Here is a 16,014-nt window from a genome sequence, read left to right on the forward strand (position 1 = left end):
ATAGATAAATTTAAACTTTCAGCCATATATAATAACATAAATAAATGAAAATTGTTTTAATATGTAATAGAATTGCCATTATGTTTAATGACTTCAAAAATGAGATTGGAAATTGATTTAATTAAATTGTACGATTTCTGAATCCATTTCAAACCAGCAGGCAATGATTTCTTTTTAAGCTCTGAAAATGTCTTAAAATGCCTGTTATTAGCATAAATTTTTCGAGCAAGAATGCACCCATCAGTTTTCAATCAGATTTATGTATAAATGTTATAAATTCTAGTAAATCTGTTTATTAAAACAGTAATTTTCTTGACACGACAACCATCTGCTTTTAATTTCCATATTTTTGCAATTTCTTCCATATTAAACTCCCTTCCAGGTGGCATTTTGAAAAGTTTTTGATTCAATATTCAAATTATTACTTGACAACAAAGTTAAACTATTACTTGACATTATTTATTATTATTTTCGTAAGTTTATTTTGCTTGAAAATTTACAATTCTGTTTTATTATCTATATTTTTGAAACATTCAAATATATATATTTTGTTGTTAAATAATAATATAAAAATGCTTATAGTCTAGAAAAATGAGTGTAGTAAAAAATTTAATTAAAACATATAAAGTTTATCAGAACATTTTTCAGTATTTAGTATTATCTGTTTTCATATTTAATTCGTTTATTCAGCATTTATTTTTCTTTTCTTTTCCTTTTCCATCGTTTCCAGAACTATTTTCTTTTGGTTTATCCGTTTCCTTAGGTTCTGAAGAGGGATAGATTCTTGTCTTTCTGAATAACAAAAGAAAATAATATTGTCATATAAATATTTCCTTAAATATTTATAAAATAAATAGATAGTTATACCTATTTTCAGGAGCGACTGCTTTTGGGATAAACTTATCTAAAAATAAATAATTTCAGTAAAAATTAATACAAAGATTTTTGTTTTGTGATTATAAAAGATGAATATATAATAATTTTGTACTAAAGAATTTTTGATGTAAAATTTATTTAATATATCTTATTAAATAAATAAAAATAAATAAACTTAATATAAGAAAAATTTAAGTCAATATATATTATTTGAAACTATTAGTATTTTTAGTGACGTCTGAAATTTTGTAAAGATTAACTTTGTTTTAACTCTTCATTATCCATACAGAAATAGGCCTATTAATTAACACGGAGAATAGTTTACAGAGTAAAAATGGTTTCTTCATTATTAACAATGCAGCTTTGTTAACTTTGAAGAATTACTAATTTGGCTTTATACTGTAAAAGCTGAGAATGGCCCTTCTCGAGTTTCGGGCACACGAATAAAAGGTTAAGTGGATCATTATAAAGTTCAATAATTTTCAATTATACTGCGATATATAATTAAATTATTAACAAAAGTTTAAAAGAAGTAATTTTGTTGAATTATGAGAAATTTTTCTATTTAAAGAAATATTTAAATCTAAAATACTCTATGACATAAGTTTGAAGTTAAAATTTGTTTGTATGACATTTTATTTTTAGAATAATATTTATATTATTAATAATTATGAAAAGGCAAAGGATTTAATTTTCAAGGAAAGATTATTTTCTAAATAAATTGTAAATGCTAATAACGAGTAAAAATCGTAATTAAGTCCCACCCCACTAGAGATATGACACGTGAATCCCTCTTGCTGTACCCATTAACCTTTAAACACCAAAATTTAATAATATCACTTTCTTATATATAGAAATTACCTTGCTAAATTTCAAAATTTTTGGCTCATCTAATGGTAAAATATAATGGAAAATTAATGTCGACATATACACAACATATACTAATTTTGTAATGAAAATTTTTTACATATTTGGGCTCTTTGAATGGCGAAACATATAGAAATGAAAAAATCGAGGGGGTCAAAATTTGATCGATATATAATGTTATATACTTGATATATAATATGTTGTACTGTATATGATAATACTTTCTATGTTATATAGTGTGTTCAAAAAGTATATATCAGGGGTGGCCAACCTGCAACTCTTTGAAGGATTATTTGTGGCTCTCGATAAATGTACTCGAGTTCCCTTTTCATTTTTGTGTAATTGTTATCGTTCTGCATGTGTTTCAAAATGTCTTTTAAATTACTAACAACAAATATGAAAGACTAAGTGCAACGTTGTAACAAATTTCATTTCCGTCCAAGTTAAGAATAATATGACTCATCAAAAACTGCGCAAACGAACNAACTGTTATAATAGAAGCTACATTCATAATTAACCACTCTCGAAACCTGCTTAAACGAAAGAGATTGCTAAAAACGAAACGATTTTCTGTATTACATTTTAAGATGGAAACCAACGCGAAAACGAAAATTTTTGCGTACGAAAAACGTAACCTAATCTAAATAAAGCAGACATTTAACATAAATAAGTAAAGTCACCTCTTACAGCATACCGTGAAAAACTATATTCTGAAAATGAAAAAAAAAAATACTAAAACCAAATTGAAAAAAAATATCAGTAGTCTGCGATTCCAGTTTACCCGAATATTACTGTATATTACATTGATAAAATTGGGTTTTATCGAATTTTACAAGTTAGAATTACATATAGTTCTACTTGATTGACGACTGAAAACTTAAAAAATTGACTCTCTTTCCATCTATAAAACTAGCTTATATTAAATTATATTAATAATGATTTAAACTTACTTTTATCGTCCATCCTACTTGAAATAGATACAAATGTGTGTGCCGTTAAAGGACAGAATTGCAACACCCAATGTTAATCTAGTGGAAGTGAAACTTATACTTTGTACTTATCATATTCCGGCAATTTTCTGTTTTTATTTATCAGTTGATTTGTATTTAATATTAGGCGAAGATTCAGGGAAGCGATGGGGGCGATCTCTTCCAAGCTTCCAATATTCCAAAGAACGATTCAGAAGATGAATCGTTAAAGATTTTTAATTCGTTAGAGAAAATAATCATTAAAAATCTTCGCAACGATCCATGGAACGAATGCTTGTCTCTATTCTTCAGCAACTGTTAGAAATTGACTGATCTAATATTGCTTTTGTGTCCCTGTTTAACTGATGATTCGATTTCCAGAATTCTACCATTGTTTAAAGAATTAAAACGGTTAAATATATATCATTGCGAAAACATTTCCGATTCAAAATTTCTTTGGAACGGCTTTATTGCTAACAGGAAAAGTATGATGTTCAGGTGGTATAAGACCACCAGTAAAAGAATTGAGAACATTGCGACGAAAAGTTGCAGCTCGGCATCATGACGATGTCACAATAAATAATCGCTGGTTAGAATTAGTTCGTTTATTTGGTTACGGCAACTCGACACTTGAGTGACGTACGAGGAAGGATGCATTCCGGAATGAAGTTTATTTGAAGTTGGCTCCAATTTAAGTGTTACTAACGCGAAGAAAACCCGGGGAACTCTATTTGGCCAGTCCGTTGGTATATCCCGAATCTACGGCCGACTAACTGCGTTCGGTGATTTGGTTCACTCGGTTACTGAAGTATAGGCCTACTTATTAAACTGCAAATTGAAAAAAACTATACAGCTATAAATTTCCGGACGTCTGTTCGTCTCTGACCTTCCTTAGTTCCAAAACCGGAATTATACAGATGATAGTCATGATTAGACATGGAAATCGTAACAGAGAAAATCTCAATTATTTATATACGAACTTTTAATTTGTACCGCAATTCACGTTATTTCAATACAAAAATTTTCCCTCGAAACAATGTTAGATACATAACCGGCACGGCTCTATTACTAACGGAAAAGTTATGATGTACGGGGGCAAAACAGTACTACACTGCACGCAGACGACTGCTATGTGCTATCTGTTCCAGTAATTGCGTATTGGCGCATCTATTTCACGTAAAATTATTGTGGCAGCAATTGGTGAATATAATATATATTTTATAGAATTATTTCCCATTTGGTATGAATTATATGTAGTTAATTATTTTGTTAAATTTTTATCAGTAANGTACTGTTCATCAAAGAATTTCAGCAACTCCACATATAAAATTTGCTGCGGTGATGAAAAAAACCACCAGTAACAAAACAACACAAATTGGCAAGAAACCAATGAGCTAAAGATCACATGGTGTGGAATTACCAATGGTTCTCGGTTGTTTTCAGTGATGAAAAGAAATTTAATTTGGATGGGCCAGATGGATGAGCTTATTACTGGAATAATATTAGGGAAAAAGAGCACATTGTTTTAGGTGGCAACGTGATGGTGGTTCTGTTGACTGCTACTTTCAAATGAATTGGTAAGACATTTGAATGGAATCCATCTTGTTGAGTATAGAATTATGGGAACTAAGCACTTCGTACTTGAGTTGGAACGTTGTTGATGACGTCAAATTGTTGACTTCAACACTTAAAACTGGAATATACAATTGTGTACTGGTTTCAAATTAATCCAGAAATCTTAAACAATTTAATTAAATCAATGCCGAATCGCATTTTCGAAGTCATTAAGCATAATGGCAGTTCTATTCCGTAGTGAAATAATTTTCATCGATTTATGTTATAAACTATGGCCCAAAGTTTAAATTTATCTATATTTTTGGGACATCACAAAACAAGAATTTTCAGTTTAGCGCTTTATGTCAGTCACATATCGTAATAACAATTATGTAACATTGTACTATGCTATAAATAAATAAAAATAACCACTCGAATTGTTAAGAATTATTTAATATTTTTAAAAAACAAAAACATAAATTATACACATAGATTTCATAGCAGTTGGAAAAGTAACTAAATAAATTGTAATAATGACAAAAAACAAAAGCAACACTTTCATTAATTCCTACGCAATTTTGTGTTTTGCTTTGTTCCATTTTAATGTTAGAGTATACCGTTGAAAGAGATTTACTGGCTTTGGAAATAACAATAAATTTACTAAGTTTGTATTGTTTAACGATTCTGTAATTTTATGGCTGTATTAATAGCTCATGCGTATAAAGAGCATTCTTTTTACCATAAAGAATTCGTTTGAATCCGGTTTAGCTACTCAAATTTTTAGATGGAATTAAAATTTTTGGAAATATCCCTGGCTTCAGCCACAATCTTGTGGGCTCGATCAAACTAGTAATATGAACGAAATGTATGCTATATTTTTACCGTCCAGATCGAGAAGATCTAAAACAAAAGATTAAATCTTTTAAACTCCTTAAATCGGAAAGTACTTAAGTGGGGAATAATTCGATTAACATAAATCTCGTTTTATGGCTTTATATCTTTTTGAATTATGAAATTTTATAATCAAATAAACCGCAGACCACATAAAGATGTGCACAATAAACATTAATCAATATTTATTCGTTATTCTCCGTTTCTTTTACTGATGCTCAGAGCAAATAGTAACGAATGCAAAAGTAGCGGGTAGTTACTATTAGCCTATTAAAAACTGATCTAAGATAATTCTGAGTATTCAAATCGTGTATACAAACGAACTATAGCGATTTGATCAATCACTATCCACGTAAACAAACACTATCAACTGGATCGCGATGAAATTAATCTGAACGGAGAGTAGGATCGTTTGGATCGGATAAAAAAGATTAAAGATGACAGCCTCCATGGTTATAGTCAAACTTATAGTTGTGAGCAAAGAAATATGTTTTACTGTCGAAATGAAAAGTACTTAAAACTTGTAAATGGTAAGTGAAACATCATTATTAATTAAAATATCCGCTAAACTGAGATGAAAAAATAAGTATTAAAAGACAATTTTGCGAGATTGTACGGCAAGAATTCATGGCGTGCACTGAAGTTTTGCCGTTTGTGAGCAATTTCATTCGTAGAGTAAATACGATTCGATCATACTTGTATAATTTCCGCCAACTAAAACACATGACGGAAGCGATTTATATCACGTAACAAAGACTGATTTGATCATGCAGATCGATCCATCTAAAACGAAATATATATGCAACCCAATAATCGACTCTTAAAGTTAAAAGTAGATGAAATCTGAGAGAGACATGAGAAAGAAAGTAGTTTTGTGGAAAAGAGAGAGGAGTGCCCACAAACTAAAAAAAGTTAAAGAAAAAAAAAACAAAACTGTAACTTATATGGGCGTATATTTACTATATATTTCTGGGCTAAAATTTGTTACCAGTCTATGCTATTCAGTTATAAATATGAAAAAATATATATATTTCAGATATTCAATATAATGAAAATTTAAGAAGATAAATCTTTTTGGGGTCAGCTATACAAAACAATTTGATTTTTATATGATAATATTAACTAATACAAATGTAGCTGTAGTACGTATTTAAGATGTTTTTACTTAATATAAATAAAAAATTTCATAATCTGTAAATATGCAGGATTACGAAATTAAACCAATCGGTTACCTCGTAATATTAAATTATTTCTAAAAAAATTAATAAAATAATAATAAATCTTGACATTCCTTTACGATTCATATTTACTTCGAAACTGTTATAATAGAAGCTACATTCATAATTAACCACTCTCGAAACCTGCTTAAACGGAAGAGGTTCTTAAAAACTAAACGAATTTCAGTATAATGCTTTAAGCTGAAAACCTACTCAATGGGAAAATGAAAGATTTTGCGTACGAAGAATGTAACTTAACCTGAATAAAGCGGACATTTAATATTAATAAGTAAAGTCGTCTCCAGGTATAACGCTTAGAGCATAGCGTGAACAACTATATTCTGGAAACAAATAGAAAAAAAAAAAAACTAAAACCAGATCAAAAAGGAAAAATAATTCGGTACCGTGCAGTTCTAGTTTACACGAGTTTTACAGTATATTACATTGATAAAATTTGATTTTATTGAATTTTATAAGAATTAAATATAGTTCTACTCGATTGACGACTAAAAAAATTAAAATATTGACTCTCTTGGAATCTATTAAACTAGCTTATATTAATTTATATTGATAGTGATTTAAGCTTACTTTTATCGTCCATCCTGCTTGGAATAAAAACAATTCGCGCTGTGAAAGGACGGAATTGCAACACTCAATGACAATCTAGTGAAAGTGAAATTTATACTTTGTACTTGTCGTATTCTAACAATTTTCTTGTTTTTATTTATTAAGTCATTTGTATTTAATATAAGCACAAATCGATAGAAACAGTAAAAGTATCGCCTAGCACAATAACTTTAATTTAATATTGTTAATTTTATTAATGAAATAAAATTCATAATCATTTAAAATCTTGTCATGAAACATGTATAAAAACAATTGCACGTTTATGTACAGTATATACAAAAAAATTTTTGTCTAAAATATTGAATTTTTTCTGATAATAATATTTATTAAATGCTAAATAAACCAGCAACGAGTTGCTCAACTTTCCCGGCAATATTTAAAATTTTGGTGGCGTTATCTGTTATACTTTATTTAAAATTCTTTTCATAATTTTAACTATTATAAAATGACAAAAGGCTTAATTTTGAGAATAGCGATGGGTTTTATAAAAAAAATTGTAAATGATAATAACAAATAAATTTGTCATTAAGTCCGACCCTACTCAGAATACGACTCCTTTCATCTCTTCGTCCCTCGATCTTCACAAATCAAAATAAGTTACTGTTAAATTTAATTGGATTTCTAGACGTTCCAATATGTTCTTAAGTCCAAAGATATAAAACTCTTTGAGGATCATTTTTTGACCGATCGCCATACTTTTGTGAGGCCGCGGATTTTTACGGGCCTCTTAAAAATTCAAATTTTCTGTTAAGTCTAAATATTTTCGGAAAAAAACCCGAAGAATTTGAACTAGATCGGATTTCACCGATTGTATAATAACTAGCTGAGAAAGTTTACACTTAGGTGTGAAGAATGCACCGTCATCGTCAACAAAAGTCAATCACGTGTCGGTTTTCCCAGGCGAATGATATAAAAGCTCGAATCTTCGGAAGCTCAGGGCGATCTCTCGGAAGTTATACTTGTCGATGTGTGCATCTCGTCTCCGGACCTCCGTGCAACGGACTCGACCCGATGAAAGGAGAAGACACCATAGAAGATCATAGAAATTTCCACATAACACTTAATCGCCACATAAAGCTCTCTTTGAGGTAATTATTTGAACTTGCGGACTCTCTCTCTCCCTAAGCGTATTTTTAGTTTAACCCTAGAAGGAAGGAGTATAGTATGTTAGAAGCATTTATTCTGAGTTGTATCTAACTGCACTTAACCTATATATTGTTATCGCCTTATGTATCATAGCTTAGCCATTTAATAAATGCTTTGCTATTTTGTTGAACCTGTCTCCTGTCATTTAAGGACACCTGCCAGCTTCCTCACCCCTCTCCACTCGACTTGCTCTCCTAGCCATCAAACGACCCCGAGATCGGGTTTTACTAGCCTGTGCAAAGTAAGTGGTCATTTGGGGATTAACCAGTGACCCACTGCTAATCTCACACTTTCCTTCTTATTCATAACAGCGGGGAATATAATAATGATTTTATTTCTAATTCTATTAATTTTTAATTAAAATGAAACTATCGTTTCAAACAATTTATAAATACTGTACTTAATATTTTTTGCTTTTTATTATCTGATCCATTCGTAGAAAAATATCCATATAACATTATTAGAGTGAAATTTAGTTTTATAATATTTTTGAACGGTTATACTTTTAAATTTTTTAAAATTATTATAATGTCAATATGTAATATTTATTGTGTCATAAAATGTAGAATAATGAATTACAAATGTGATAAGATTTAGCCCAGAGCAATTGTGAATTAACTTATGTAGATCCAGTAACTTATATAATCTTTATCGTGAAACAATTCTGAACACAATACGCCACTTGATGCAAACCAGTGTGACACCTTCGAAGAACACGAATCATATCTACTTCGTCTTCACATCGAANTTGTGAAATTTCTGATAGTTGGATAATAAACCGTTTTATTGTAATTTGTCTTTTTAAATTATTTTGAGTCGATATTAAAATTTGGAAAAGGGGGGATACCTAGATCGGTAAAATACGCGAATTTCTTCCTACAACTTCGGTTGTTGTTCGGGGTACAGTTAAGGTTTTAACGAAGCTCGAGCGAATACATAATTAGCAAAAAAAAGTTGAAATAAAGTGATTAAACAAAAATTATTATAAATATCGTAAATAACAGTTCACAAATGCATATATAAAGAAAAGATATTTTTTGAAGGGGGAAATGGTCTTCACAATTTGAAATCGATCGGACACACTGTGCTCTAATGCTCGTGTAAACGCGCGCCATTTATCGTAGGATAAATGTACTTCGCGGGAGTGTATTAAAAAATTAAAAAAACTTTCCAAAGTTTTATGGCAATCGGATAAACAGTGTGGTAATGCATAAAGGACAGACAGACACACACACACACACATACATTCATTTTTATATATATAGATATATGGGTCTTGACAAACGAATGCCCGAGCGATTACCGTGGCATCTACCGTTTTGGGACACCCGTGATCGAATCCTTACGGGTTTCGGATTCGATCCCAGGCCCTCCAAAACTCAGAAAATTTTCGTGCATGACCATCTGATTAGGTAGAGTCCCTGTCTCTCATCTCCTGACTGCCCAATGTGGACCTAGATAAACCCATAATGAGCGTGTAAAAAGGCCCTCTTAGTGCCCACAAACAGAAAAAATTAAAAATATATATATAATTGTAACTTATATGGGCGTATATATGCTATATTTATTTCTTGGATGAAATTCGTTTCCAGTCCATGCTATTTATCAATAGTTATAAATGTGAAAAAATATATATATATTTCATATACAGTAGACCCCTCTATAACGCGGGTTCCTATAACGGAGATTCCTATAACGTGGCGAAAAAATTGCGACAGTATTCGTATAAAGACGCTAAAAGGGACTCGTAAAACGTTGTCGCCGACTCGTGTCACGACAGGACTGGTCGAATCTGGACCAATAGTAGATGAGTAGCCGGACTACTTACACGCTACAGAGAGTTTAGGCGAGTAAGTTGAGTTTACTATCGTCAGTACAGTGTGTAAACTAGGTACCGTAAGTCTAATACAGTACTGTAATTTTATACATTTCTTGTGAAAGAAACATTTCTTTCACAAGAAATGTATTAATGATGTCTCCAAAGGTCAACGAATTTTTCGCAGAAAAATAACTTATCAGAAATCGCGGCCGCCGTTTGGTGCGCTGCTCTGCGACGAAAACAAGCTTAAGCAATGGCGACGTCGAACGGTGCACACTCGGTAAGTAATCCTACAATTTTTTGTTTATAGCATAGTTTATACGGATTATTCCCAAAAAATTATACGTGTTTTGGAAATGTTGACTCAAATTAATCTAGAATCGATTAATTTTATGGAAGAAAACCTTTCGAACAGCCGTAGTCCGTAAACTTCACACGTGCCGCGCTGTGATTGGCTCATGTATTTAAGGATTCCTACAACGTGAAATTCTTATAAAGTGGAACGTATCTACCACGTTATAGGGGGGTCTACTGTATTTAATATAGTAAAAATTTGAGAAGATAAGTCTTCTGGAGGTCAGCTATATAAACAATTTGATTTTTACATGATAATAATAACTAATACAAATGTAGCTGCAGCCAGTATTTAAAATGTTTTTACTTAATATAAATAAAAATTTCATAATCTGTAAATATGCAGGATTACGAAATTAAACCAATCGGTTACCTCGTAATATTAAATTATTGGAATAATTTAGTTTTTATGAATAATATTTTTAAAAAAAATTAATAAAATAATAATAAATCTCGACATTCCTTTACGATTTGTATTTACTTCAAAACTTTTATAATAGAAGCTACATTCATAATTAACCACTCTCGAAACCTGCTTAAACGAAAGAGATTGCTAAAAACGAAACGATTTTCTGTATTACATTTTAAGATGGAAACCAACGCGAAAACGAAAATTTTTGCGTACGAAAAACGTAACCTAATCTAAATAAAGCAGACATTTAACATAAATAAGTAAAGTCACCTCTTACAGCATACCGTGAAAAACTATATTCTGAAAATGAAAAAAAAAAATACTAAAACCAAATTGAAAAAAAATATCAGTAGTCTGCGATTCCAGTTTACCCGAATATTACTGTATATTACATTGATAAAATTGGGTTTTATCGAATTTTACAAGTTAGAATTACATATAGTTCTACTTGATTGACGACTGAAAACTTAAAAAATTGACTCTCTTTCCATCTATAAAACTAGCTTATATTAAATTATATTAATAATGATTTAAACTTACTTTTATCGTCCATCCTACTTGAAATAGATACAAATGTGTGTGCCGTTAAAGGACAGAATTGCAACACCCAATGTTAATCTAGTGGAAGTGAAACTTATACTTTGTACTTATCATATTCCGGCAATTTTCTGTTTTTATTTATCAGTTGATTTGTATTTAATATTAGGCGAAGATTCAGGGAAGCGATGGGGGCGATCTCTTCCAAGCTTCCAATATTCCAAAGAACGATTCAGAAGATGAATCGTTAAAGATTTTTAATTCGTTAGAGAAAATAATCATTAAAAATCTTCGCAACGATCCATGGAACGAATGCTTGTCTCTATTCTTCAGCAACTGTTAGAAATTGACTGATCTAATATTGCTTTTGTGTCCCTGTTTAACTGATGATTCGATTTCCAGAATTCTACCATTGTTTAAAGAATTAAAACGGTTAAATATATATCATTGCGAAAACATTTCCGATTCAAAATTTCTTTGGAACGGCTTTATTGCTAACAGGAAAAGTATGATGTTCAGGTGGTATAAGACCACCAGTAAAAGAATTGAGAACATTGCGACGAAAAGTTGCAGCTCGGCATCATGACGATGTCACAATAAATAATCGCTGGTTAGAATTAGTTCGTTTATTTGGTTACGGCAACTCGACACTTGAGTGACGTACGAGGAAGGATGCATTCCGGAATGAAGTTTATTTGAAGTTGGCTCCAATTTAAGTGTTACTAACGCGAAGAAAACCCGGGGAACTCTATTTGGCCAGTCCGTTGGTATATCCCGAATCTACGGCCGACTAACTGCGTTCGGTGATTTGGTTCACTCGGTTACTGAAGTATAGGCCTACTTATTAAACTGCAAATTGAAAAAAACTATACAGCTATAAATTTCCGGACGTCTGTTCGTCTCTGACCTTCCTTAGTTCCAAAACCGGAATTATACAGATGATAGTCATGATTAGACATGGAAATCGTAACAGAGAAAATCTCAATTATTTATATACGAACTTTTAATTTGTACCGCAATTCACGTTATTTCAATACAAAAATTTTCCCTCGAAACAATGTTAGATACATAACCGGCACGGCTCTATTACTAACGGAAAAGTTATGATGTACGGGGGCAAAACAGTACTACACTGCACGCAGACGACTGCTATGTGCTATCTGTTCCAGTAATTGCGTATTGGCGCATCTATTTCACGTAAAATTATTGTGGCAGCAATTGGTGAATATAATATATATTTTATAGAATTATTTCCCATTTGGTATGAATTATATGTAGTTAATTATTTTGTTAAATTTCTATCAGTAAATGGCGCTACGAGTAACCCAGAAAATAGAATGTAAACAAAAATCAATTGATTTATAGAAATCCAATCGATATTTTTGGGTGGAATGTACGACATGATGTATGTTAGAAGAATTTGAAAGTATGTACCGAGTTCCGTAGCAATTGGTCGAACGACCTACAAGTGACAAACAAACATTCTCATCTATAATGGCGATCGACTCAAGAGAGCTCTCGAAAGTAGATCCAGTCATAAGAGAGATCCCACAATCCCACGCGCGCGAGAAAATACAAGATGGCTGCGGAACGCGTGTCGTGCTATCGACAGAGAAATAAAAAAGATACTGTATTTGGAAAGACGATGACATCTGTCTATTATTAGATATATTTCAAGAAAAAGTACTGTATTTATTTCTAACCAAAACTTCCATCTTGTTTGTTGGCGTTCGTGACTTACAGCGTAGTTATGTCAGTTTTATCATCGCGTGTAATAGCCGGGTTCTTCTCAAGAGGACTTCCTGTGCGAACAGCACGACGTTCGACTGGCGACCGTCACAATCCAGATTGCAGGTAAATCGAGATCGAAGTAAGTCGTGGATTGTGTGCAAAAGTAGTATAAGTAATCCGTTTGAATCCGGTTTAGCTACTCAAAAGTTTTCAGATAGCACGGAATTTTTGGGTCCATCCTTCGCTTCAGCCACAATCTAGCGGGCACGATCAAACTAGTAATATGAATAAAAGACATGCTATATTTTCACCATTCATGGCGATAAGATTTAATAAATTTTTTTAAAAAATAACATCTTGTAACTACTTAAATCGATGCGTGCTTAAGTGGGAAATAATTCGATTAATATATAAAATAAATTTCGTTTTATTGCTTTATATCTTTCTGAATTATTTAGTTTTATAATTAAATAAAACCCTTCATATATACAGATATGCACAGTAAACGATAATCAATATTTATTCGTTATTCTTCGTTTGTTTTGTTGATGCCCAGAGCAACCAGTAACGAATAAGTTGTGAATAATGTATAGAAAACGAACTATAGCGATTTGATCAATCACTATCCACGTAAACAAACGCCATCTACGATCAACTGGACCACGATCGAATTAATCCGAGCAGAGGGTAGGATCGTTTGAATCGGATAAAAAAGAGTAAAGATGGCAGCCTCCATGGTTAGAGTCAAACTTATAGTTATGAGCAAAGAAATATGTTTTACTGTCGAAATGAAAAGTGCTTAAAACTTGTAAATGGTAATTAAAATATCCGATAAACTTAGAGGGAAAAATAAGTATTAGGAGGCAATTTTACGAGATTGTACGACAAGAATTCTTGGCGTGCACTCTCATTTTGCCGTTTTGTGAGCAATTTCATTCACAGAGTATATACTTCTATAATTATACTTCTATAATTTCCACCAACTAAAACGCATAACAGAGGCGATTTGTATCACGTAACAAAGACTGATGTAATCTTGAAGATCGATTCGTCTGAAACAAAAAGTATATTCACCCCAGTAATTGACTCTTGTTAAAAATAGATGAAATCTGAAGATGTGAGAAAGAAAGTAGTTTGTAGAAAAGAGAGAGAAATCCACAGTACTATAAAAAGAATATAGAGAATCATCATTGAAATGCAGAATCGAAAAGGCTCTTCATCTTTATCTCCTCATCAAGAGTTTAAGAGGTCGTTCCTCAACTGTACATAAAAAGAAAGTTTTTGATATATGATACTTAAGAGTGAATCTCAGAAAGTGGTTAGAATTTAATTTCACTTCGTCTGAACTGTGAAATTGTGAGTCTTCATCAATAATTGCCATCTTTATTTTGTCAGGTATGAAATTCGACATTGTTACGCATCTTCTGAAATCTATGTATTTATGTGTGAAACGTTATTCATTTATTATTTCACATAAATAATGTACTACACTGTATAGAAGACTTTCAATCACGGAGGAAGCTGGAGTTTCCAGGTGAGCCGTTCGCTCTGGGTCGTTTTTTTTAATTTTAATATAACTTACATTTTACTTCAGAAAAATAAAATAATGAACAAAATACAAGCATTGTCTATGTACTAAATTAAAAAATATATATTTCAATTCACGCCATAAGCTATCGTGGTACGGCCCATACGAACATAAATCTGGCTTACAACAATACCGGTTTATGACTTGAAACTTTTAAATGACTGGCTTCGATTCAAACGTGGACTCCCTTGTAAAGGACCATGCGAAATAAGATTCGGCCTAACAAGATGGGATTTTGTAACATTCAATTTCAAACGAACTAATCATAATTTTTTGGAGTTTAGGCCGCCGCGATGGCCTCCGTATTAAACTTATGCTCGGTATCTACCAACGACTGTAAAAAAATAAAAATCGTAAATAATAGAGGCTACGAGACCTACATGAACGAAAAATATTTATCTGACTTCCCGGATTCGATCTACCACTATATGCATACAATATATACTTTATATACGGGGCTAGACAAACAAGTGATCGAGCGATTACCGTGGCATCTGCCGTTTTGGGAACCCAGCATCGAATCCGAACAGGTTTATCAATTCGATTTCAGATTTTCTTGATATCAATAAAACTAGCTTAAATTAAATTATATTGATAGTGATTTAAGCTTACTTTTATCGTCCATCCTGCTTGGAATAAAAACAATTCACGCTGTGAAAGGACGGAATTGCAACATTCAATGACAATCTAGTGAAAGCGAAATTTATACTTTGTACTTATCGTATTCTAACAAATTTCCTGTTTTTATTTATTAAGTCATTTGTATTTAATATAAGCACAAATCGATAGAAATAGTAAAATTATCGCCTAGCACAATAACTTTAATTTAATATTGTTAATTTTCTTAATGAAATAAAATTCATAACCATTTAAAATCTCGTCAAATGAATTAGTATGAAACATTTAGGCCTATAAAAACAACTGCACGTTTATGTACAGTATATACGTAAAATTTTTTGTCTAAAATATTAAATTTTTTTCTGATAATAATATTCATCAAATGCTAAATAAACCAGCAACGAGGCAAATTATCTCTTTGCCTCTCGATCTTTACAAATCAAAATAAGTTACTCTTAAATTTAATTGAATTTCTGGACGTTCCAATATGTTCTTAATTCTAAAGATATAAAACTCTTTGAGGGTCATTTTTTGACCGATCGCCATACTTTCCTTCTTATTCATAACAGCCGGGAATATAATAATGATTTTATTTCTAATTCTATTAATTTTTAATTAAAATGAAACTATCGTTTCAAACAATTTATAAANAGTATCGCCTAGCACAATAACTTTAATTTAATATTGTTAATTTTATTAATGAAATAAAATTCATAATCATTTAAAATCTTGTCATGAAACATGTATAAAAACAATTGCACGTTTATGTACAGTATATACAAAAAAATTTTTGTCTAAAATATTGAATT

General features: G+C 31.3%; 1 long non-coding RNA gene across 2 annotated transcripts; it reads right to left on the reverse strand.

The window, feature by feature from the left end:
* Window positions 1-740: 740 nt before the first annotated feature.
* LOC111619149 lies at window positions 741-7,025 on the reverse strand. 2 transcript variants are annotated; one of them, XR_002755700.1, is made up of 3 exons: window positions 6,962-7,025; window positions 868-904; window positions 741-792 (listed from the first exon to the last, which is right to left on the reverse strand). It is a non-coding gene; the product is annotated as an uncharacterized LOC111619149 (long non-coding RNA). The 2 variants fall into 2 exon arrangements; XR_002755701.1 differs by lacking the exon at window positions 6,962-7,025 and adding an exon at window positions 2,694-2,708.
* Between the last annotated feature and the right edge of the window lie 8,989 nt (window positions 7,026-16,014).

Source organism: Centruroides sculpturatus, unplaced genomic scaffold (genome assembly GCF_000671375.1).
Source record: "Centruroides sculpturatus isolate CEXI.00-Female unplaced genomic scaffold, Cexi_2.0 scaffold79, whole genome shotgun sequence".
NCBI lineage: Eukaryota > Metazoa > Arthropoda > Arachnida > Scorpiones > Buthidae > Centruroides > Centruroides sculpturatus.